Raw genomic sequence first — 27,343 nt, 5'->3', positions numbered from 1 at the left:
ATTGCCCAAATACATATTATAGAGGAAAATGAATAAAATTTATTAGCATGTGCATCATTTAGGGAGTATGACATTGTCATTTGTAAGAGTTGTGTTCAGGCTGGGGAGTTAGTTCAATGGGTAAAGTTGCCAAGTAGGAGGAACTGAATTCAGATTTCATGTATACAGCTAAAAGTAAAAATTGAGGCATACAGGTGCAATGTCTGTTTGGACAAAGGAGAAGGTGGCAGTGGAAAGACAGGATGAATTGAAAAGAATGGAAGGGACCGACACAGGGGTATCTCTCGATCATGTTGTTTAGCAAGTTTAGTCAAACAGTAAGCAACATGTTCTATAGTGATATTTTATTTATATTTTAATAAATAAAGCCATTATAATAGAGGGATTTGGGTATATGTAAGATAATATGCTAGACATTTTGAAAATGGAACAATTAAATATGTCAATAGCAAGCATTGTCATCATTATCACTAAAAAGTTGATTAATATAAGTGCCAAGATAGAAGCCTAAGAAAAATCTCATAAAACAGATTAAACCTTGACAGAAGAATTAAATGGAGAGCCAATTTCACCCTTGCTTTATAAGAATAGAGAGAAACAGCCTAAGGTTTTCAGACAACCAACCTTAATATATCCAGTAACCTGTCAGGAATTATCAAATGGGAGAGGCTCTGTTACAGCTAACTGGACACCTATTTCATTATTAGATTTAAGGAAATTCAAAAAAACAATAGTCTCATATGCCATGCATTCACCTTTTGTGAAGCAAATGTTAAACTTGTGGTCAGTTTGTAATATAATTATTCCTAATGACTGGAAAGATTTGGTTGATGGAAGTTTAGAGACTGGTATACAATAACAAAGGAGTACCTGGTTCAAAGAAGAGGTTAAGATTATTAAATAATGGAGTAAAAGTAGACATAGGGAAATCTCCCCAAATCAAATTATTGGAAAAGGAAACTATCCTAGTACAGAAAGACAGGTAGTATATGCTGCATTTATGCTTGCAGCAGCTTTGAATGCTTGGGACATAATTGGAGAAATAGGAAAAAATTTGAGTCATTTGCTAAAGGTATGCAGGGCCCAAAGCAAGCCTTCATAGATTTCTTACAAAGACTGACTTCAGCAGTAAATAGAATGATACCAGTTTTGAGAATGTCCATTCTCTATACAAAAGTATAATTAGAATATTAAATGCAAGATTATTACCTTTGGAGGAATTGATCTAAGAGACAATATAGAATCTCATGTACATGATGATATATTGATAGTAGAGGTGATTTCCAGAGGTTTGAGAAAAAATGGCAATTATAATTGTGGCAAAAAGGTCTGGAAAACTATTTTCAAGAGCAATTAAAGAACTTATAGTCTATTGTAAGAAACCATACTACTGTGGATAATAGAACAGTATCCACTATATTGTATATAGTCATTGTACTTATTGTATATAGTTTTCTTATATTAGTTATAGTCTTCTTTCTTATTTTAAACCAGAAGAGGAAATGAAGTGACATTTCAATTGTATTTTAATGTATAAAAAATTAGGAAAAACCATAAAGTGAATATTTTGGCAAACTTTAATATGCTAGACATTTTGAAAATGGAACAATTAAATATGTCAATAGCAAGCATTGTCATCATTATCACTAAAAAGTTGATTAATATAAGTGCCAAGATAGAAGCCTAAGAAAAATCTCATAAAACAGATTAAACCTTGACAGAAGAATTAAATGGAGAGCCATTTAATGAACAAATGAACAAAGACCAAGATTAAAAACACAAATAAATGATGTTGTCATTGACGGTCTATTAGACACAGGTGCAGATGTAACAATAACTCAATCAAAATCTTGGTATCCAAACTGTCTTCTTCAGGATTTAAATGTTTAGTTTTTAGGTATCAGTACTTTACCTCTGGTAAAGCAAGGTGCATGATGGTTCAAATGTAGAGGGGCAGAAGGACAAAGAGTACTAAACCATATGTAGCTAACATAGCAATGAATTTTTGGAGATGTGGTTTTTTACAACAATGCAATAGTCAGATTAACATTCCCCCAATCACAAAAAACAAACCATAAATTAACATATGATTCTGCGGAAAATATTAGAAGGTTTTTATATAGAGCAGTCACTAACCACTCAGGTTATACAAGAACAGGGTACAACAGTTGCTAATATTCCAAAGGCACCAACAGCTCTACCTTTAAAATGGTTGACAGATAAACCTGTATGGGTTAAGCAATGTCCTTTAGCAATAGAGAAACTGCAGATTAGAACATCTGATATAGAAGCAACTAGATGCTCAGCATATTAAAGAATCAACCAGTTCTTGGAAATTTACTGTATCTGTATTTAAAAAAATCTGGAAATGGAGAATGGTAACAGAGTGAAGAGCTGTTAATAAGGTGATTCAGTCAAGGGACTCTCTGGTATTCCTTTTTCTTCTCTATTGCCTAAAGGATGGACACTCTTATAGTTATCGATTTAAAAGATTGTGTCTTCACTATACCTTTGCAAGAAAAAGACAGAAAAATTTGTCTTCACATTTTCTACTTACAATAATTCTCAGTCTGTTAAAAGATAGCAATGGAAGTTTCTTCCACAGGGAATGTTAAATAACCACATTGTGTGCCATATTTTGTAAGTCAGCCATTGGAAATGATATGTATAGAATTTCATCAATCTATTACATGAACAACATATTGTTAACTGATTCAAATATAGATTCTTTAGAAAGAATGCTTGAAGAAGTAGAGAAAATTTTACATTTTGGGGAATACAAAAAGCACCTGAAAAAATACAAAGAGGAGATTCTATTAATTATTTAGGTTGTAAAATATGGTTACAGAAAATTAGATCAGAAAAGGTGAGATTGATTGCAGACTCTTAATGACTTTGAAAGATTGCTAGAAGACATTTCCTAGCTACAAAGAGACAGTGAATAGAAAAAAAAAAAAAACAAACTAGGAATTAAGTCAGCCTATATACTTTAAAGAGGTATTGACCTCAAGACAGAAACCAGAACACATGTTACATGGGAGAAGGCATTTTGCTTTTCTTTCTACAGGAGAAAAAAGCATGGATACCATTTAAGTTGATAAGGATTCAATTTCAACAAGAACAAATTTTTAATTAGGAGAGATGATAGTTCACCAAACATCATGGCCCTTTAATTTGAACTAACCTATAAAAGTAACAAGTGCTTTTCATTTGATCAGTTATAACTTGCCAAAAGGGAATCTTCCCAAAATGAGGCTTGGGGAAGGACTTTGTTTCTGTCTTTTGGTGAGAATAAAGTTATCCAGCTAAGGAATCTGAAAACTACAGGACAAATAAGACATCTGAAGAAAAAGAACAAATCATCTAGAAAAAAAATGTCTCAAGAAAATGATTAAATTGACCATTTTATATCACATACCCAACAGGGTAAAATTTTATAAATCTTCCCAAATTATTGTTTCTGCTGTTCTCACAGAAATATAATGAAAATGGTCTTTCTGTAGTCCCTGTCCAATTAAAGATTAAAGCTGGTTCTGGGGTTGGAGTGTGGCTCTCTCCTTTTCTAATCCAAAGAATGCTTATTAAAGTAAAATTCAAAATATCTGTCTCATATCAGAAGAGAGAAAAAAACAAACAATTAAGCAATGTTTTATTACAACTAATATCATAATCCTTTGGTTTTATATTGAGACTTCGATAGCTTTTTATAAGGGATAAGGATTATAATATATATATATATGTATATGTATATATAAGCTTAAAATATATACATATTAAACTTTTTGTCATATTAGTGATCATATAGAGTACTAACCAATTCTAGAAAAGATTTTATCTACCTTCCTGAAGATGATTTCAGGTTTAGTTTCTATCAGTTTTCTACAGTGAACTATAAGAATGTCTAACAGTGACCTTTGACATCTCCATAAGGGGGATGGGACCCCACAATAATGACTCATCCATGTCTATGATAACACCACTAAGCTGAAAAACATCCCCTTGGGATCAGCTTTCAACTACAAACTGCTCAGAATAATTTTGAGGTATCTGAGATGATAAAAAGAAAAAATAGGAAGGATATGGATATGATAGGATAAAAAGGTAGGTTATTGAATCTACTTTAAAATGAAAAATAGAAAGTAGGATATAGATGAAATTACCTGACATGCGTGAGAAGGAAACCCAGAACACTCAGCAAACCCCATAGGAGTTTATTGGGGTAGAGGGTGGGTGTACAGGCCTGGTGAATGTCAGTGTGTAGAGAGATAGAGAGAGAGCTGAAGATGGCACGTTCAGCTTTTAAGGGCTGCCTAGCCCATGTGCAAGGGGGATGCCATGTTTACATCATATACAGATGATAGAGCTCATGTATGCTTGCAAGGGCTCACACTGTTATGTCAGATGTAGGTGATGCAACCATGCTGCATGTGGATCATGCCTGAGGGCTTGTCCACACATGCATGGCCCTGGAACCCAAAAGTGTCAGCCATATTGTGGCTGAATTATAACAATTAACATGATAAAATAAAAAAGGTAGATTACTGAATCTACTTTTAAAAAGCAACTACTAGTTTTAAATATTTTACATTGGATTGGACTTTCGTATATTGTATACAAATTTTGTATACTGATACAAATTTGAAATTAATTTTGTTAGAACATACTAGACATACATTTCTAATCTTGTTCAAGTTATTGTACCTATATAATTCATTTAACAATATAATATAAACTTTTAGTCCTTGAAAATTACTGTTATCAAAAGTTTAGGGTAATAAGGAAAGCAGGTTAGTAGTTAATCACCTAATTAAACTTGTAAGCACATTAGGCATGATTTCAAGGTCAAACAATGATATATATTAGGTAGACAGATCATCTTTAAACACTTCAGAGATCTACAGAATATACAATTTAAGATATTTTAATAACCAGGTTCTTCTCTTTTGTGACAGTGAGACATTTCTGCTCTTGGCAGCACCAATCTACTTCAAAGAAAGTCCACATGGAGTTTATATTCTTTGTGGCAAAAGTAAAGCATTGAGCAAAAAAAAAAAAAAAAAAAAAAAAAAAAAAAAAAAAAAAAAAAAAAAAAAAAAAATGCCCTTACTGACTGCTGAAAGTATTATGTCCTAATTGGACAAGCAGGACCCAAAAGAAAGTGACACTGAACGTTATAGAGACTAGAAGGAATAGCTTTTTAGAATATCCTGTTTCACAGAAAACTTGACTGTAAATGCTAGGCCTATAGGCTAAAGATGAATGCTCCAATGTTGCAGAGGAACTTCAAGTGACTGTCCAGGCTATCAAAGTTTATTTTGGGGTTAAGTGAGTTTAGGCTTTAAGGGTCCAGAAGGAATCACTGTGGTAGGTGAAAACCTGGCTAATTGGATGTGAGGGTAAAACAAAATAAATGAACTCAGGTATGCAAGATCTACCTAGTCCTGGTTCCTTTGAGCAAAAAGAGGAAGAAGAAAAATAAGTGGTGAAGGCCACAAGTTTTTTTTTTTTTCTTTTGGTTTGTTTGCCTGCTTTTACAGACATAGTTGGGAAATTCTATATGCAAAGACAAAAAGACAAAGACAATGATAATATTCATATCAAAGTAACAAAAAGTGCAGGTGGACAAAGCAGCACTCCAGAACAGATGACACACCCCAGGAAAACGACAGCATCCAAGGGAAAGTACTTGACATTCCAAATGATTAGATAAAGTTACTAAATGTCCCTGAACTTGGGCATTACCCACACCCAGGTGCTGTTGCATGGTAAGGGTGGGGCATACTACTTTCTTACTCAGTGCCTGTCTTCTTTAGGAATTTTTATGTGGTCTGTTAGCAGGTTATTTTGCATGGTTGACTCTATGTACATTTCACTGTTAGAACAAAGAGTGAATATTATCGCTTTAAGGCCTCATGCTGTGGGGGAATGGAAATGTCACTCTATTGCCCATGCATGAGAAATTATGCTTCTGAGGTATTTTGTGAATGAATTCCATTTTGAAGGGAGAATATTGGCTTCACAAGGTTTTTACACATCTGACATTGACTACCCAAAAGACAAGTGTTCTTGTAGCTCTGCAAAACAGGTCACTCCATGTGGATGTGGATGTGGACATATACCCTTCCTGTCCATATGCCTTTTGGTCTGGTAGCTGTGCATTCACTTTATAATATTGTGCTCTCTAACACCAGGCATCCAGCTGTTTCTGTCATTTCTCTCATTTCTGTAAATTGCTTGCTCGCATTTCCTGCTTACTCAGTTAATATTATTTCCTTCTTTCGTCTCTGAGGGAGTTGAAGACTAGTTATAGTTATAATTTTCCAGGTTAACCTGATGCAGAAAACAAATTATAATAAAAAGTATATTAGGAACAAGACTTAGGGCTTACCAAGAAAGGATAGAAAGGAAATATTTTCTCTGAATTTGTCAAATGCAAATGAATTAGACATTATTGATATACTTATTGCCTGCATATATTACTTTTTAGTTATTATACTTACTGAATATCATTTTCTAAAATTAGTTATAGCCTTTTTTATTTTAGACAAAAAGGGGAAATAGAATAACATTTTATTTATGTTTTAATAAATAAAGCGTACCTAAAGATCAGAAAGGCAAAGCTAAACTACTAGAAGTCAGGCAGCAGTGGCACGCAAATTTAATCTCAGCATTTGGGAGAGAGTGGCAGATGGATTTCTGAGAGTTCAAAGACACCCTGGGCTACACAAGATCAATGATGAAAAAACTCAGGTGGTGGTGGCTCACACTTTTAATCCCAGTACTAGGGAGTCATGTCTTTTATACCAAGACTAGAGGGAATATAAAATGGGAGCAGAGAGAGGCCCAGTTTTCTTAGCCTGCTTAGTCTGTGATTGCCTAGCCTTGGTAGACATAAGGCTTCCTTAGAGGCTTGACTGTTTTGTTTTTCTGATTTGGGGGTTGAATCCCAATATCTGTCTCTGGATTTTAAATATTTGCCCTGCAGTGTTCAAACAAAAACCCTTTCTCATAAAAAAAAAAAAGTAATTAGAGAGTGATTGAGGAAGACATCCTACTTGGACTTTAGCCTTCACATGATGTGTACTGATACTACATCTTTATCTGCACATATGAACATGCATACTATGTACATTATGTACACACACAAATAATTAGCAACAAAGAGCTACTGAGTTTTTTCTCCACCAAAGACACTAGAAAAGAAAATATCTTTCATAAGCGGAAACTCATTCCTGATTTTATAGCTTGCTTTCTTCTGGAACTCACTGGATTTATCTCAAATTAATACATTTGTATATGAGCCATATTTTGTGTTGGCACAGTCTTGAATTCTAAATGTTTTTTAAACCTAAAATGGAATGTAAAATGGTGCAGATCCATACTGTTCTTTTCATTACCTCTTCCACCCCCTAAAGTCATTATATAGAGTAAATTTATTTAAGATTAAAGGGAAATTGATTACAAAATAGGGTTGTGAAACATTACTTAAAAGCTATTTCTATTTATAGCATTTTCTCTATATATTACCACAGAGTTTCACTGTTGTAATAGTTCACTAACAGGCAAGCAATTAAGCACCTGCAGTTACTCCACAGGATATAGACTTCCTCAAATGAACAACTACTTATAAATAAACAAATAGAAATGCATGCTTGCAATGACAAAGTCAAGTAGTGCTTCAATTATGAATTTTAACAACCTGATAATGACATTTGTGTAAAAGTCAAATGCTTTTTTTAGAGCCTAGAAAATAAAACAACAGCAAAGTTTTCTTTCTTTCTATCCTTAACAATTGATCTTAAGGAAATAAAGACATAAAAATAAGACTAGCAATTAAAGTCCCTTTACACAAGTTTTATTCTGCTGTGCGGGGGGAGGGGGGGAGTCATTTTGTAAAACCAACCAGCCAGTCCAAACCCACCAAAGAAATGACATGTGTATCTTGTTTCCATCTTTAAGCATTCAGTAATTAAACAAATATTAAATGAAGACAAGGTTTGTCAATAGGTTTGAGCAAGCTTGTGTCACACATCATTGTTCTCCATTCCTTTAATTGTGGCAAATTTACTGTACACTATACGAACACAAAGAACTTTATATTCAGACACCTGAATTTTTAAGCATTCTAAAGCCCACTAACACATTTGATATAGATCTTAAAAGTATCTCTATTTGTCATTCATATCCCTTTCTATAAGAAAAATCAAAAGATCATCTAAGTTTCTGAGTTGCAGTGGGCTAGTCAATCAATGGTCACAGACTTAAATCTTTCTTGCTATGATTATTTCCTCTTTGCAGGGTAATACACTTGTAAACCTTCTCCTTACAGACTGCCAAGTGGGTATTCTTCTGCTTTTTGTGATGGGTATCATAAACAGGCAATGGAAATCTCCCTTGGAGTTGGTGTCTATGAGCTCTTTAATGTCAACTGTTTATGGCTTAGCTTCACAAATGCAAGGACTTATAGCTCCAGCCACTGAGTACCAGAGTCATATTGATCCAACTTTTAAGAGCTAGAGAAAAATACATCAGGGTGGAGAGATCAAATGTTTATTGCTCTCATGTTTGCCTGGATGCCAACATGCTGAGTTTGGGTATGAAGAGCCTTTGAATTTAACTCTCTGTTGGTTTTTAGAAACATTTTGATGAACTGAGAGTCACAGTTTTCTTTGAGGTCTCCATTGTCTCTTGCCTTCTGCAGTTTCTACTTTTGATAGATTCATCTCTTGGTCACACTCTGGAAAACTTTGGCCACCTTCCATTTGCTACCAGGTCAGTCCAAAATTAAAATTGTAGGTACAATATTGTATTTTGGGCATTAAGATAAATCTACTCAATCTGTGATTAAAAAAATCACAAATAAGCAATAAGAGATTATTTATGCTTCTACTGGAACCGAGAAATGAATTACTAGACAATAACTCAGGACAAACATCTCCATGATTGATCAAGAAATAGCTCCCTTCTATGACTAGAGAAGGGACATTGCATGCTGATGCTAAAGTTTTCATTCTAGAAATCACTATCCTTCATGATTTTCAGTATGACTAACCACAAGTTTTACAAATGTCATCATCATAGCACAAACTTCTCAATGTGATAGTTTTCCAACCCCTTCTGTGATGAGAACAGTTATAGATAATACACCAACCTAGACTATTTAGTAGAGCTAATCTTTATCTTGCCTGCATTTGAGCCTTACAAACTTGGTGTCATGACTGGAGAAAATCTCCTGAATGTAGAAGTTACAGCTTCACTAAGAAATATGGCTATAGTGATCATTGTAGAAAGACTGTAGAATCTTAAGAGACAAGAGATCTTCAAAAGTATTAAGACAACACCAACAACAATGAAAACCATCTTGAATCACAGACTCCCTCTGACAGATACCAGCCAAAGGCAAAGATGTTACACTTTCATTATTTTTTGCCATTCAGTTTCTGCAAGCTTTATTTATTCATTCATAAACAAAAAATAAATATAAACAGGCTTATAAGGCATATATAGAAAAATAATACTTTTAAAAAAGAATTTAACTGTAGTTAAATGTATTTTTCTTTGAAAAATTTCTCATATTACCTAAACTTTTGATAAATAACTTTAGGAAGATAAATCCCCATTATTTGCAGATGATATGATTATGTACATCAGTGACCCCAAAAACTCTTCCAAAGAACTCCTATAGCTGATAAACACCTTCAGTGATGTGACAGGATACAAGATCAACTAAAAAAAAAATCAGTAGCCCTTCTATATACAAAGGATAGAGAAGCAAAGAGGGTAATCAGAGAAACTTCACCTTTCACGATAGCCACAAATAGCATAAAGTATCTTGGGGTTACACGAACCAAGGAAGTGAAAGATCTATTCGACAAGAACTTTAAGGCTTTGAAGAAAGAAATTGAAGGGGACACCAGAAAATGGAAGGATCTCATATGCTCTTGAATTGGGAGGATCAACATAGTAAAAATGGCAATTCTACCAAAAACAATCTATAGATCCAATGCAATTCCCATCAAAATCCCAAAAAAATTCTTCACAGACCTTGAGAGAACAATAATCAACTTTATATGTCATTAAGACAAAAAGGCAACCTACTGACTGGGAGAAGATCTTCACCAACCCCACAACAGACAGAGGTCTGATCTCCAAAATATATAAAGAACTTAAGAAACTTGACTTTAAAATGCTAATTAACCCAATTAAAAAATGGGGCACTGAACTGAACAGAGAATTCTCAACAGAAGAAGTTCAAATGGCCAAAAGAAGACACTTAAGGACATGCTCAACCTCCTTAGCGATCAGGGAAATGCAAATCAAAACAACTTTGAGATTCCATCTTACACCTGTCAGAATGGCTAAAATCAAAAAACACCAATGGTAGCCTATACTGGAGAGGATGTGGAGCAATGGGAACACTCTTCCATTGCTGGTGGGAATGCAAACTTGTGCAACCACTTTGGAAATCAGTGTGGCGGTTTCTCAGGAAATTGAGAATCAATCTACCTCAGGATCCAGCAATACCACTCTTGGGAATATACCCAAGAGATGCCCAATCATATGTTCAACTATGTTCATAGCAGCATTATTTGTGATCGCCAGATCCTGGAAACAACCTAGATGCCCCTCAGTGGAAGAATGGATAAAAAATGTGTGGAATATATACACATTAGAGTACTACTCAGCGGGAAAAAATAATGACATTTTGAATTTTGCGTGCAAATGGATGGAAATAGAAAACACTATCCTGAGTGAGATAAACCAAACCCAAAAAGATGAATATGGAATGTACCCACTCATTAGTGGACTCTAGCCATAAACGAAGGACATTAAGCCTAGAGAAGCCAAATAAAAAGGTGAACCCAAAGAAAAACATATAGATCCTCTTGGAAATTGGAAGAAAACAAGATTGTTGGGCAAAAGTTGGGAGCATGGGGTTGAGGAAGGGTAAGAATGGGGGTGGGCTTGGGGGAAGGGGAGATGGGGAGAGAGGAGGGAGAAGGGAAAGACTGGAGAGAACTTGGGAAAGTGGAAGGGTGAAGATGGGGGAAGGGCAGATATAGGAGCAGGGAAGAAGTTATCTACATTAAGGGAGTCATTTTAGGGTTTCCATGAGACTTGGTTCTATAGGGAATTCCAGGTGTCCATGGGGATGTCCACAGCTAGGTCCTTGGGCAGCAGAGTAGAGGGTGCCTGAATTGGCCTTGCCCAACTAACACACTGATGATTATCTCGAATATCACCATAGAATCTTCGTCGGGCAATGGATGGAGATAGAGACAAAGTCCCTCATCAGAGCAACAGACTGAGCTCCCAAGGTTCAATTGAAGAGCAGAAGGAGGGAGAAGACGAGCAAGGAAGTCTGGACCACGAGAGGTTGGTCCACCCACTGAAACAGTGTGCCTGTTCTAATGGGAGCTCACCAAATCCAGCTGGTTGGGGGACTGAATAAGCATGTAACCAAATGGGACTCTCTATATGTGGCTGAAATGGGGGCTTATTGAGAAGCCATTGATAAAGAACCTTCATCTGGCAAGGTAGGAGATAGAGACAGAGACCCACATTGGAACACTGGACAGAGCTCCCAAGGCCCAGATGAAGAGCAGAAGGAAGGAGAACATGAGCAAGAAATCAGGCCAGTGAGGGGTGCGTCCACCCTCGGAGATGGTGGGACTGATCTAATGGAAGCTCACCAAGGCCAGCTGGAATGGGACTGAACGAGCATGTGATCAAATCGGACTCTCTGAATGTGCCTGACAATGAGGGCAGACTGAGAAGCCAATGATAATGACACCAGATTTGGATTCTACTGCATGTATTGGCTTTTTGGGAGCCTAATCTGTTTGGATGCACACTTTCCTCCACCTGGATGGAGGGGGAGGGCCTTGGACTATCCACAGGACAGGGCACCCTGACTTCTCTTAAGACTGGAGAGCGAGGGGGAGGGGAAGTGGAGGGAGTGGGAGGGAAATGGGAGGAGGTGGAAATTTTTAATTAATAATAATAATAAAAGAGAAAAAATAGAAAAAATAGATAAATCCCTTTCATTTGTCTCATTATTTCCTAAATAAATTTTTATTTTTAAACTTTGTATATGTTTAATACCACCTAATTAATAAGGACAGTGATAACCTCATTAACTTAGAAAATGTGAACTATGATTCAAATCAGAGTTCAAAGTGTCTTAATTGGGTCATTTTAGAATTTTATAAAATACATACATTGAAATAAGGATAGAACTAAAGGAAATATAACTGTGGAATAAAATCTTATATTTTCAAAGAGTTGTATCTGTGATGGGTTTTGATCTGACATTGACTTTCACACTTTTTAAGTTGCTAATCTTCCCACAGATCACTGTCACCAAATGTAATATCAGAAATGATGTACCCAGCACAAGGATTCAGTAACAGGAATCCACTCCTTATACTGTTACCTGGCATGGGATTATAATAATATGAATTACTAAAATGAAAGGTTTCTGGAAAGATAGATAATGATTTCTAAAGATAAATTTATAGTAAGTTGGAAGAAATTCCACCAAGCCATCTTTTTGTTCCATTTTGTTTTGTTTTCATAAAGTCTCAGAAAGCTCTTAAATCACCCAGTTTTCTTTCTTTCTTTCTTTATTTATTTTTCCATTAAAAAAAATTACACTTCCTCCCGCTCCCCCACTTCCCCTCCTGCCTTCTCCTCCCTCTTTAAGAGAGGGCAGGGAACCCTGCCCTGTGGGAAGTTCAAGCCCCCCCCCCCCCTTCCAGGCTTAGGAAGCTTTGCATCCAAATAGACAAACAGACTACGGTCCCAAAAAGCCAGTCCATGCAGTAGAAACAAGTCCGGTGCTTTATCAATGGCTTCTCAGTCAGCCCCCATTTTCAGCCACATTCAGAGAGTCCGGTTTGATCGCATACTCATTCAGTCCCAGTCCAACTGGATTTGGTGAGCTCCCATTAGAACAGGCACACTGTCTCAGTGGGTGGACCAACCCCTTGCAGATGAATATGAAATGTACTCACTCATTAATGGACTCTAGCCATAAACAAAGGACAATCACCCAGTTTCCCCCAAAGGTATCTGCCAACTGCAACTCAAGAAAACTTTCTTGAATTTTATGCCTCTGAAGAATGAATTCCTTTATATGTAGCACAATTTCTAATAGGTCTTAATAATAAAACTCTTGAGTCAAGATATTAGGGGGTGAAAGCTGAAAGATCATAAACAAAAAACAGCAACAACAACAACAAAAACAGAATGGAGAAACTCGCCACTAGTTCTTACCTTGACAAAATCCTCAGACCTAATGGAGTATCCTGTGTCTACAAGTCCTCAGATTGAATGCCTTGAGCTCTTGTCTCTTCCTGCTTGGTATGCTTTATATTCCACTCTGCCTAGCCATATCCCGTCCTGCCTCTACCTTCCTAGCACCGTAATTAAAGACGCAAGACTCCCAAGAACTGGAATTAAAAGTGGGAGCTTTAATTGACTGAATCAATCTTGTGTAATGCAGGGTGGTCTTGAACTAACAGAGATCTGACTGCCTCTGCCTTAAGTGTTGAGATTAAAGTTGTGTGCCACCACTGCCTGGCCTCTATGGTTCTATGGCTAACTAGTGGCCTAGTTACACACTCTGATCTTCAAGCAAGCTTTTTTTTTTTTTTTTTTTTTTTTTTTTTTTTTTTTTTTTGATTTTTCGAGACAGGGTTTCTCTGTGGCTTTGGAGCCTGTCCTGGAACTAGCTCTTGTAGACCAGGCTGGCCTCGAACTCACAGAGATCTGCCTGCCTCTGCCTCCCGAGTGCTGGGATGAAAGGCGTGCGCCACCACCGCCCGGCTTTCAAGCAAGCTTTTTATCACAAATAAAATATCAACACACTATTTCATCTCAAAGGAAATAATATTTGTGAAGGACTGGAAAAAGTTTATATGACAAAACATGGTAAAAGCTCAGGTAAACATGAAATAACTGGTTGCTTTTTGCTATCCTTGATAAGTAACTTAATTGTATATTACATATGAGCTGTGTGGTTTACAAGGCTTAGTTTTTATGTGACATGTTTTATTCATTTATATTAAAAATATGGTTTCTATTAAAAACATGAAGTTATGTCTTCAGTAAAACTGGTAATGTTTCATATAATCCTGATATGGTTTGATATTTGAGGATAGACTGAACAATGATCCAGCCGTCTTACTTATTCCAATAGCATGAGTTTTATCTTTAAAGGCATTAATTCTGCACCAAAATAAAAAAAAAAAGATAGCATGTATCTCTATCACTAAATTTCCTTTGTAGGTAAGCAGTAATATAAGAAAAAAAAAAAACTCTTACTTAAAAAAAAAAAAAACCAGCATGAAGATCATTTCTTCAACAACTTGTTTTGGTTAAGCAAGGGCTTCCTGCCCATATTTCTACAGGCTCATCACCCAAAGACTACAAAGAACTTGGTTTTGGCATGTATTTGAGCACATCTTCTTCCCACAGATAACAATTACATTTGAGCTTGACTGGCCTCACTCTTGGCTCTGTTGTTTCTGAAAGGAATTCAGTCAAAGCAAGGGAGATTAATAAGGGAAACTGAAGCTCATCCTCTATCGTATCCATTCAAAAACTTGCCAGGTTTAAAGGCAAATTAAGAATTGATATTAAACAGTGAAAAGCTGGTTATAAAGAATAGGATGGCAACTAAAATTCACAGCAGAATGAAATATTAAGGCCCCAAATAAATATCCAAGGAGAATAAAGCTCTAAGAGAGTAGACTTATTCCAAGGTTACCTTAGATTCACAGAAATGTTTCTAGTAAATCCCCACATAAAAAGTAAAGGAAGATATATTTTAAGAACTCACATAAGAAATTTTGCTTTGGTATCTTTTTTATATAATTAATTTACTTATTTAACATCCTGACCACATTTTTTTTCTCTGTTCTCTCCTCGCATTTCTTCCTTCCTCCCCTTGCCCTCCCCCTTGATCTGCTCAGCCTTTGGTTCTATTCAGAAAGGGGAAGGCCTCCCATGGATATCAACATGCATGTCATATCAAGTTGCTGTATGACTAACACTTCCCTGTATTAAATCTGGGCAAGGAAATCCCGTAGGAAGAATAGGTTCCCAGCAGCCAGGCGAGGCTTTAGGAACAGCCCCTGCCCCCATTCCCACAAGTAGACTAAGTGACACTCTGTCACATATGTAGAGGGCTCAGGACAGTCCCTTTGAAACTCCTTGGTAGTTAGTTCATACTGCGTGCTCCTATGAGGCAGCTTAGTTGCTTCTGTGGGTTTTCTTGTGATATCCTTGAGCCCTCTGGCTCCTATAATCCTTCCACCCTCTCTTCAGCAAGATTCCCCAAACTTGGCCTAATGTTTTTTGTGAGTCTCTGCAGCTCAGAATCTCATAATCACTATATTATACCTGAAAATTATTAACAGTTTTACAGTAACATAAAAATATGTTGTCCTTTTCAACTAATATCCACTTATGAGTGAGTACATACCATGTTTATCTTTCTGGGTCTGGGTTACTTTACTCTGGTTATTTTTTTGATGTGTAGCCTGAACTGGCCATCTCTTGTGATCAGACTGCTGACTACCCCAATTGTCATTACAGAGATTCTGAAAGCTATTAACAGGAGATAGCAATCACTTGTCATTAATATACCTTACTACAAATGGACTCAACTCAACTATAAAAAGACACAGACTAAAAGGTTGAATACAAAAAAAGAATCCATCCTTCTGCTGCATACAAGAAAAACATCTCAGTGTCAAACACAGACATTGCTTCAGATTAAAGGGTTGAAAAAAATCCAATCAAACGGACCTAAGAAACAAGCTGTTGTAGCTATCCTAATATCTAACAAAATAGACTTAAAGGTAAGATCAATCAAAAGAAACCTATACCTATAACTATTGCAATGTCTGATATAATCTAGGTGATTCTTCACAATCCCATCATATTTTTCTGCCTTCGTAATAATTAAAAAACTTTATAATCTGTCAGTCAGAAGAAATGACAGAATCTGCCACACAGAGTGGCACTAGAAAGACAAATTTACCAAGTACTTGGAAAGATTTGGGGAGAGACACATATGAAGTTTGGAAAATTTTAATAATGTGTGTAGAGAAAAACAATACTCTGAAGGTGATTTGTCTTTTACTTTAAAAAATGCATCATGTTTGGGTATCTTTCCTATTCCTGTGACAAAATACATTGACAAAAAGTAACTTCATGGGAAAAATATATTTACCTTAGAGTTTCAGAACATCATGACAGGGAAGTCACAGTGGCAGGAGATTGAAGGAAGATGTCAACTTTTATCTCTAGTCAAGAGCCAGAGATGAACTGTACACTCTTGTTAAGTTCACTTTTTCTATTTATATAGTTCAAAATCTCAACCATGGAAATGGTGGTGCTTCACACAGAAAACAGATCTTTCAACTTAAACAAATAGGATGAAGATAATTTACCACAGGCACACTCAGAGTACTGTAGCTGTGATGATTCAACATTTCATCAAGTTGTCAATCAGTATTTATCATTACAATCCTTAATCAATCAATGGCATACAAGTTCCAAAGAATAATAGCTTGGGAAGCAGAGTTTGATGGGAGAACTTAGTCTGAAGTTATTAACCTTACCGTTGTCTTTCCTTCTCTGCCTAGGACACAGAAGTGACATGCTTATGATCCTCCTTTCATTTCCTTGGGATAGACTGCACAGGTAGTTTTGGGTCCTGTGGAATTGGGGAGCTAATCAACGCTTATATTTCATTTCAGATGGACAGTCACCCAAGAGTATGAATCAAACAGCTTTCTTTGGTAGAATAATTGTCACTTGCTTCAGTTATAATTAACAAAAAAAGTACAGCAGAGGGATGAAGTAGAGAGAAAGGGAAAATGAGAAACAAATAATTATTCTGAAGCCTTCAAGAGTACCAAAGCTGCCTGGAGATGCAGTAGAACTCCTTCAGAACAAGGCTGGGGAGGAAATCATCTGAGAAGCAAAGTCAAGGGAGCATCCTTAGACAAGAGTTCAAAGGATGGGTGTAAAGTGATTGCTTCCAGTAAAGAGAAACCATAAAAATAATTAAATAATCCAGAGTATTACCTTTGAGAACAGCCTATCACAGAAGACAGCGCTGTGTAACAAAACATTTCCTGGGTGACTTGTCTACTCTCCACAGTTAAGGAGCCTACCACAGACCAAAGTATGGATACCACCAAAGTTCAGTTTGGTAAACAATGGATTGGGTTGGGATTACTTACAATCATATGAGTAAGGGTTTACTTACAGGAGCAGAGATGATTCAAAGACAGCAATATCAACAAAACCCTAGCACATATGGCAACTCACAAAAGCCATAAACCTGGAGCACAGTGCACAGTCTAAAGACAGTTCAATAGGTTGAAGACTGTCTATTCATGTGCCTCAGTTGCTCTAAATCTTTTTAGGATAACTTGACTGATTTCTGTTCCTTCTAGTCAGCTGATCTGGTCTCAGAGTCTTTTTTATAACTCAGCTTATCTGACCATCTTCTTTGCCATTTTACCTGTTTATTCTGGGAAGGAGGGGATTAGTGAATCTGATCATTTTCAGGGACTTCCTGAAGCTATTTTTAATTATTTGCCTTCCTGCTTAAGTAGCTTCCCAGAAGAGTGGAATGGTTGAATCTCAGAGGAAACTATTATGGAACACATAAGATGTTAAACATGATGTTAAGAAAATCTATTTTCTTTCTTCAATAATTCTGATATTTATCTTTTCTCTGCCACCAGAGACCAGGGACCAGAGCCAATAGAACAGAGCTGGGGGATTTGATAAAATAAGCATGTGCTTGTATTGGGTAAATAGAAGCATAAATAGCAAATTAAGTCAAGAAAACCATATTGCAAAGATTCTTCTGTACAACATCCAGAGTGCTAGGAGACCTAGACCAAAAGCAAGAAAGAAGCAGCTGGGAGGATTATGTGATAATTCAAATTTTGACACCCATTTCTTCCATATTAAAGAACATACCTCAGAATTATCTTTCTTAAGAAGTACTGGGAACTGGAAGGATCACTACAGGCTTTCCAGAAGATACTTAAATCACACATGTCATGAGTTTAAGAGAATTATAGAACTTTGGCTTCTTCCACTTTCTTACTTCCTGTACATGAGGGGATCACATGGTTGACCCAGGCATTCCTCAATATGGTCATCCATTGCACCTCTCCACCCCCGGAAATCTATGGAATTAGTTCCAAAGTAATAAGACCCACAGATAGTGGACTGAACGATGAAAACCAAAAGTTAAAAGTAAGCATTTATCTTGATAAATTAGGAACATAAGGATCTTGTTACACTAGCATTTAGTTGACTAGCACCAAATAGCTATGCTGAATGAGGTTCAGAAAAGTTTTTATACCTCTTAAACTATAAACATTAACTCTAGAATAAGGACTAATGGATAAAGTGGAAAACACTTATATTCTCATATGGGACCCTAGAACTGTAAGGAGGAGTGTATACATGTTCCAAACCCTAAACAAAAACAATCTCCAATTCATAAGGCCTTGCAAATAAAAATTTAGTTTTTGCCAAGGAGCTCTTACTGTGGAAACACACTTCTCTTCTGGAAAGGCCCTATATCCAGCAGTCTATGGTCTATAAAAAATGAACTCAAAGGTAATAAGGAGGTTATTTTTCTCACAATGTTCTGTTAAACTTTTTCTTTATATTTATTTTTTGTCTTTCTTTGTGTACCTTTTTTGCTCTTTTTTAACCTACAGGTTCTTTGTGTGTATATCATGATATCCAGTTTTGTATTTTTATGGTATTACTGAGTGTGAGAGCCAGTGGATCTTTTATTCTATGTCTGTTTCTTGTTGCCTTTGCTCCTTCTCTTTTCCTGCCATTTTTGATCAAATCTAGTACATTTGTTTTATATATCTTATTAAATTATCATTCAAAATGGATGGATCCTGATTGAAAGGAAGATGGAGAAGAACTGGGAGTGATAGAAGGAGACAAAATTGTAATCCAATTAATATAATTATATATTATATACACACATACACACATATATAAGCATTTTCAGTAAAAAATTGAAGGCAGGCACATATGTATTTTATTTTATTTTCCTCATTTTAAGTTCTTAACTTCAAGATAAAAGTACATCTAAACTTTTCAACCTCTATTTTCTTAAATATGAAGAAACAGCATGTTTACACCTAGACACCCAGAGAATATCTAGTCAATTTTCCTCAAACATATGTGTTTGAGATGCTGACATGTTGCCAAGCACTCTCAAATCCTTTGATTTATATTTACGAACACATGTCACACTACATATTCACACAACTCCTGTAGAAACCAGAATAGCACTGTTTTTTAATAATATTAATTGTATGTGTTTTAATGGTTAAGCTAGGTCATCCAATTTGGGGAAAAAAAACACTAATCAAGATTGTGTTGAAAGTTATTTGGTTGATAGGACTAATATTTACTAATCAGCTAATTTAAATGAAGTATACTGTTCTGGAACCTGTGGCTAGGGTTCATTTAACCACCAAAACCCTAAAATATGAAAGTGAGTTTTCCTTGGCCAGGAGAAAGTTTGGTATTAGCACTGTGAGTTGTGAGCCAATTCAGATTATAGCTGTGACATTTACCTGTCAATTCATTCTAATATCTCCCCATCAGTCAAGGTTCAGGTTGTTTATCCCTAATAAAGCCAATTGGTATAGTCCACTACTGTCATCTAATGTGTGCACATCTCTATCCATCATCTCAGTTTTATTAATTGCCCAAAAAAGCCTCTCTAGACTACAAATCTACTGGAATTATCCTTACTATTTATTGTCAAATATCTTTTTCTGTATAGATTTATTTTTATTTTTTGTGCATAGATGTTTTACCTTCATATATGTTTGTGCACCGCATGTGTGTAGTGCCTGTGGAAGCTAAGAAGAGGATTGTATAGCCTAGAGCTGTAGTTAAGGCAGTTGTTATCTGCCATGTACATCTTTTAGAAAAGCAGCCCAAGTTGGGTAATGGTAATGCATGCCTTTAATCCCAGCAACTAGAGGATCTCTGTGAGTTCGAGGCCAGCCTGGTCTACAAGAGCTAGTTCCAGAACAGTCTCCAAAGCTACAGCAAAACCCTGACTCAGAAAACCAAACCAAAACAAACAAACAAACAAACAAAACAAAACAGAAAGCAGAAGCTTTTAACTGCTGAGCCATTTCTCCATCCTTTTGTCAAACTGCTTTAGTCTGTTTACAGAGAATTACTTTCCAGGTGTCTTTGTCCTTTCTGACCTGGGAATTTTTTATCACAGAATACTTATGTCAGTGCATCCATCTCATTTGGGGTCTGTGTGCTGTTTTGGCTCAGTCTTATTTAAGTCTCAATTCATGTAAGAACTGTGTTTGAAGCTGATATTTTCTTCAATTCATGACTCTTGGGCTTGAGTTGTCTTCAAGGCTTATGAATAAAGGCCCATGTGTCAGTAGTGCCAACTGAATGTTGTTCTTCCAAAATTTATAATTAATAGGCATTTATGCAGCAATAATTTGACAGTATGCAAATATACTAATGTTCAACAAAGTTATTTAATTATCAATTTATTTATTATTCAGAGTATTCTGTTTAGTCCATGGATGCTAATGTTATTACAGTTATTTGTTCCAATGAATAATTCATTCCAGAGCTTATCAGTGGCAGCCACCATGAGCTGTTTCCTATGCTCTCTTGACCAAGACACATTCTTCCATGAGAATATTTTAAATTCTGAAATATTTTAGATTTATTTTGTATTTTTCACTTCTGAATGAAAGCAGCTACTCCTGTGAGGAGGTCTAGGACTTCATACATGCTACTGTTTTTTAGATATCAAAACCTAGGAAAATGGTGTGCTCACTCCCTTTGAAATGTCAATTATCCATGCCCTTTTCAATGATCATAGATTATTGTATTAAGTAAATAAAGCTGTAGACTACAATTACCTGGATATTTACATTCTCCCTCATTGCATTTATAATAAAATAAGTATAATAAAATTGAGAGGATTATTTAGGATGAGCTATTGTTTCATATGGCTGGAGTCCATGATTAGTTTGGATATTCAGTTTTTTTAAAAGGTCTACACATTAACATGTTGCTAAATTGTACAGACAGACCTTGAGGTAGTATAGCTCAGCAGAATGTCTTTTAGTCATGGATAAAGATCTCTAAATCAACTTTTTCTTGTCCACTTATATATTAAGTGTCTCGGGTCTTAGTATCTTGGGTATTTTTGATGGAAATGGAAAGCTAATAACATTATATATTAATGTCCTGATAAAAAGGAGGCAGGGGTGTTTTCATTTTCTCTCTCTCTCTCTCTCTCACCTCTTTCTCAAACATAAATTTACTAGTTTCCTGGCCTGGCATTCTAGATTCCAGAACTGTGACAAATGTGTATTGTTTAAATAAGTCTATAGTTATTTGTTATATGATAGATAGAAATATATGGCATGTTTTCAAAGAGAATAAAGATTCATCTCTATACTACTATTTACTTCTGTAACCCTTGATGTATATTTAAGCTCTGTGTTAACAATTGCATCTGAACTTGCAACCCAATTCACAAAAATCAGCTAGCATTAAGTATTACCACATCCTAAATCACTCTATAGGGGCACTTTTCTCACTCTTTAAGACATCACAATGCCTTGAAAACACCCTCAATGTTTACATGCTCCTTATCTTATTCTGAGTCCTAACACCTAGGTCCAGGCAATTGCTACAACTACCCCTTGTGTACACACACACACACACACACACACACACACACACACACACAAACAGTCTTTTCATGAGGTTTGCATTACTGTTACCTTCCTAAGGTTTATTAGACGTGTAAATGCCCCTGTCATTGGTGCAGGACAATTTTCTATATTCTGTCAATTATGTTTTAAATAAACACTGATTAGCCAATAGCCAAGCAGGAAGTATAGACAGGACAACCAGACAGGAAGTAGAGTCAATGAGAACAGGAGAATTCTGGAAAAAGGGATGTTCCCTTTGCACTCCTGTCCAGGCACAGAAGAAGCAAGATGTGACTATGCCACTGAAAAAGGTACTGAGTCATGTGGCTAACATAGATAAAAATAATGGGCTAATGTAAGTTCTAAGAGTTAATAAGAAGCTTGAGCTAATGGACCAATCACTTTATAACTAATGTAGACCTCTGGGTGATTTTCTTTGGGACTTAATGATTGCAGAAACTAGGCAGGACAGAAAGCTCGGTCAACATGTCATCACAGATTAAATCCAACAGCAAGAAGTCCTTTCCATCACTGGACGTCAGTACTAGAAGATACTGAACTTCTCTATTCCAGTACTTCCTCTTTGTATTTCTCATCCAGAATGGAGCTGGCTGCCTTGGAAAAAGTATACTTAGCTCCAGGTCTGAAAAAAAAAAAAACCTAAATAGAAGAGAAGATGGAGACAAACAAGGGAAAAGTCTAACCAATTAATTAAAAATTAATTCTTTAATGTAATAAAAATAATTCATCCATGGTTTCTTGTTTTTATTTCTATTGATAGATTGTATTAATAGAAATATAATCACAACAACCAAATCAAAGAAATGAAGATCTGAGAAGATAATTTAATTCTAGTGCAAATTTGCAAATTTTTCCATTGTTCTCCTTGAGGTCTAGCTAGTTCATGGTCAGGGCACTATTTAATATGGAACTGTCTCTTGTTAAGAATCATGAGAACACTGGTTAAAAGGACCCACCCATTTCTCTGGCACTGGAATGTTGATTCTACTCTGAGGAGTTTGTTTTTAAAGTGTGAGACTGTGATTTAGAAATCTTTCTGTATTAGCATTCTTTGAGGATCAACGAAAAATTCATTTTTTTCCGTTCAATTATGTTTTTGTAAGTAGGTGTATGTTCCAGAAACAATTCATCCCTTGTCTTAGTAACTAAAAGATACATTAGAGGGAACAGAGTGACCCAGAGCACAGGGCACTTCACATTTTCATGAGAAACCTTTTAAGCACTGCATTTCTGCACTTACAAGTTATTTTAACTTCCCATCTTTCTTGTAACAAGACTTGCCCTCTGCATCCCAGTTTTTCCATCATTCATGAGAGTAGGTTCACATAGTTCCATCCAAGATTCTGAAGTGAGAGAGAAAAGGTTTCTTTGCTTTGCTTTCTTTTCTTTTTCAGTTCTGCTGTGGCTTTAATGCTTAAGCTTCCATTTGGGGCCCGATAATAGCTTCATCCAAACTGCAGCTCTGGTAAACAGATCATCAATTACTTTTAACTCAGCCTTTAAAGACATATACTTCTTTCTCGATATAATAAATTTCAAAAGCAAAAGCAAATAAAATGGTTTATTTTAAAGAACAAGATTAAACTTTTGTCATTGTTTAATACAGCTATTTTGATAGTAAATAGGAACTTTCAACCTGTGAAATTGTTTACATGGGGAGAAATGAGAGTGCCAAAATCAGGGAGACAAGATTTATTGAATGGAGAATCAAGCACAAAGCTAAAGTGATGGATAAATGATGGGAGGCGGCAGCTGTTGTGGACAGCAATGCATGCATCCTCAGGTGTGAAGTTTCCGGAGACAGAGCTGCAGCCCTTTTACTGGGGACCACACATCTGTTTGGTTGCGAAAGCAATTCCTGTTAGTCTACTCACTCAGTAGCTTTGCATTTAACTAATTTACTTTGGGGGGAAAAAACTATATGATCTTTTTCTCTATGCCGCTGCCTCAGCATTTGACAGGACATTGGCACTGGCAAGCCAACAACACACAGTTCTGTTGTACCTTGTGAGCTGTGCTTTGTAATCTTAGAAACGTGTGAAGCCAAGCAAAATGCCATAGGGGCAGGCCTTCAAAAGACGATCTGCATTCATTATAACAAATTAATATTTCATATTAACAGAATGAAACAAATATTTCCCCTTTCCTAATATTCCCAATCTGAATATAGGTTAATGGATTTAATAAAATCCTAAATATCAAAAGGACGGTCTCCTGAGACACCCAAGGCCAAACTAGGTAAACAACATCCTAGATTGTTTCAGGATTGCTGGTGCATATTTCACCCAGTAGCAGTTTGGGAGATATAAAACAGGCTTTCTGACCAGCAAGTGCATATATTTGTTGCATGAGTATCTATTCTTAAATGAAGTAGACACTCACTGCTTACAGTTGCAGTGTGGTTGGGATTCTCTTCTGCGACATGCTCGCTGAACTGAGATGTGTTGACAAGCCTACTTCTACTACATGTTAAATGATGGACTCCTCCATGGCAGTCTGGCAGATATCTCCAATGGTGTGGGAAATCACCGTGGTGATGGTGATTGACCCAGAGACTCACATCTGCTCCACATGTAGATAATAAGAGACTGAGAAGTTCTTGCTGCAAACTGGGACATTTATCACATTCCATACTGCAAGGCGCAAAGATAACCAAGGAAGAGGAGCCAAAACATACAAACCCAAAGGAACTATACATGCGAAATAAAAGAGAACTTGCTTCCCATGACATGGCTTTTACACACATGAATTCACAGCACTTGTGACTGCGTAATAAAACCTGCAGAAGACCAAAACAGCCCAAGCCAGCGTGGATGGAGGAGATACTAGCATTTGATGGATAGTAGAGGAGGGAAACTCCCTTTTTTCACATTTGCTTAAGGTCACAAGAAGAAGTTTCTGATGTTTACCTTAATTTCCGCTGAGAAATTTTAAAACATTTTGAGTGTGTCACCTTTACCCAGATATCAACACTGATGGGCACTGATCCTGACTTTGTGTGAGCATCTACTATCCTTCCCATATAGGGATTAGGGAAGTTTCTCAAAACAAAGGCTTCCAAACCTCAAGAAAAACAAGACTCTTAATGATTGAAGTAGCCAGTGGCCAGGCCTAACCACTAAACGACAAGTGTCACACTTAACAGCAGGTTGTTCCAACCAGATACTCTGGTCTCTCATGTTTCCTTTACAGCACTGCATTGTGTCTCATTTTACCCTGCACTTCTTCCACCATCAATTGAGACTTTGGCTGGGATTCAGGAGCTTTTTGTTTGTTTGTTTTGTTTACTTTCAAGACAGGGTTTCTCTGGAGCTTTGGAGTCTGTCCTGGAAACTGCTCTGTACCAGGATGGCTTTGAACTCACAGAGATCTGCCTGCCCCTACCAACTAAGTGCTAGGATTAAAGGCATCCACCACCACCACCTGGCAAAGTTTTATTTATTAATATATTTTAAAAAGAACAAAAATCTTCAGAAATATATTTAATGTAACACATTTGCTAAGTTTTTAAAATTGATTATGTTTCTTTGTTTTTGAACTATTACACAGGAAGTTATATTTACAATCATCATAATTTTTTTCATTAGGACATCATTTTTTTAGCATTTTAACCTTAAGATCTGTAAGCCCATGTTTAAATGCATATAATGTCAATATGAGTATTACTAGAGGTATATGTATATAAATAAACACACAGCAAGCATAAGCAATGCATTTATATATCAAGAAGTTATAGCAGTCGATTTCATGAGAGGGGTTTGATAGAATTAAATATTTAGGACTTCTGTTTTGCATTTAGTGATTTCTTTCTTTTTTTAATGATTGAAAGAAGATTCTTCTGTCATGCAATATATTCCAAGCACATTTTCCTCTCCCTCCACTTCTGCTAGCTCATCACTCTACCTCCCTGTTTCCCCAGATCCACTTCCCCTCCATTTCCTCTTCAGAAAAGAACAGGTCACCAAAAGATGGAAGCCAACAAGGACAACACAATATACAATATGACAAGATGAAAGTCCTCATGTCTAGGCTGGATACGGCATCCTGATAGGAAGAGGAGAGTCCCAAGAGCAGGCCAAAAAGTCAGAAATTATATAAAAACTGTGTTTATTCCAGAAAGGGGTGGTATAGAAATAGTGCCTTTGTTCTCGTATCATTCTATATTTTTCTATTTTTACAAATTAATTAATTATTAATCAGGATATACAATTGAACATGTTTTTGCTCAGTGGTTTCTTTTGTTGTTTATATAAATAATTTTGAAAACATGACATCAAGGATTATCTGAAATCAGTAAACTAGTGTTCATATCCCACCTCATAACACAGATACCTAGGAATCATCTTTAATTTATTTCATGTTGTGTGTGTTCACTCTTTGGAGAAAATATGACTTCATTTGGCTTTTCTGTGTTCACTCCTAAGAACCACAGTCTCCTTATATAAATATCTGTCTTCATAATGACAATACCCAGAGCAATGGGAACCATGCAGAGTGCAGGCATCGCGGAGCGCCAGTGCAGACCTTGGAGCGCACGGGGAGCAAAAGGAGGAGAGCTCCAACGGCAAGCTGCTGGCCATGGCGCAGCAGCACGAGGACAGCGTGCAGGAGCTTGTGAACACCTTCTTCAGCTTTCTTCGACGCAAAACAGACTTTTTCATTGGAGGAGAAGAGGGGATGGCAGAGAAGCTCATCACACAGACATTTAACTACCACAACCAGCTGGCACAGAAGGCCCGGAGAGAGAAACGAGCTCGGCAGGAGACTGAGCATCAGGAGAAGGCAGAGCGGGCAGCCAGGCTGGGCAAGGAGGCCAAGGCAGAGACCCTGGGGCAGCAGATCAAGGAGCTGAGTGATGAGGAAGCAGAGAGACTGCAGCTGGAGACTGACCAGAAAAAGGATGCCCAGAATCATGAGGTCCAGCTCAAGAATGGCAGTCCTGACTCACCAGGGAAGCAGGATGCTGAAGAGGAGGACGAGGAGGAAGATGAGAAGGACAAAGGGAAGCTGAAGCCCAACCTAGGCAATGGAGCTGACCTGCCCAACTACCGCTGGACCCAGACCCTGTCGGAACTAGATCTGGCAGTGCCCTTCCAGGTCAGCTTCCGGCTTGAAGGGGAAGGACGTGGTGGTGGACATTCAGCGGCGACACCTCCGGGTGGGCCTCAAATGACAGCCACCGATCATTGATGGAGAACTGTACAATGAAGTAAAGGTGGCGGAGAGCTCATGGCTCATTGAGGACGGCGAAGTGGTGACGGTGCAGCTGGAGAAGGTCAATAAGATGGCATGGTGGAACCGCTTGGTTACCAGTGACCCCGAAATCAATACCAAGATTAACCCTGAGAACTCCAAGCTGTCGGACCTGGACAGTGAGACTCGCAGCATGGTGGAGAAAGTGATGAGTGATGTATGAGCAAAGGGAGGAGTCCATGGGCTTGCCCACCTCCGATGGGCAGAAGAAACAGGAAATCCTGAAGAAGTTCGTGGCTCAGCACCCAGAGATGGATTTCTCCAAATCCAAATTCAACTAG

The 27,343-nt window shown here is 36.9% G+C and overlaps 1 pseudogene; it reads left to right on the top strand.

Annotated features, from left to right (window-relative positions):
- Positions 1-199: 199 nt before the first annotated feature.
- Positions 200-27,343, top strand: LOC119819894 (annotated as a pseudogene).

This window comes from Arvicola amphibius, chromosome 7 (assembly GCF_903992535.2).
Source record: "Arvicola amphibius chromosome 7, mArvAmp1.2, whole genome shotgun sequence".
Classification (NCBI taxonomy): Eukaryota; Metazoa; Chordata; class Mammalia; order Rodentia; family Cricetidae; genus Arvicola; species Arvicola amphibius.
Note: the sequence above shows the minus strand (reverse complement) of the source record. Positions and strands in the feature narration are given on the sequence as shown.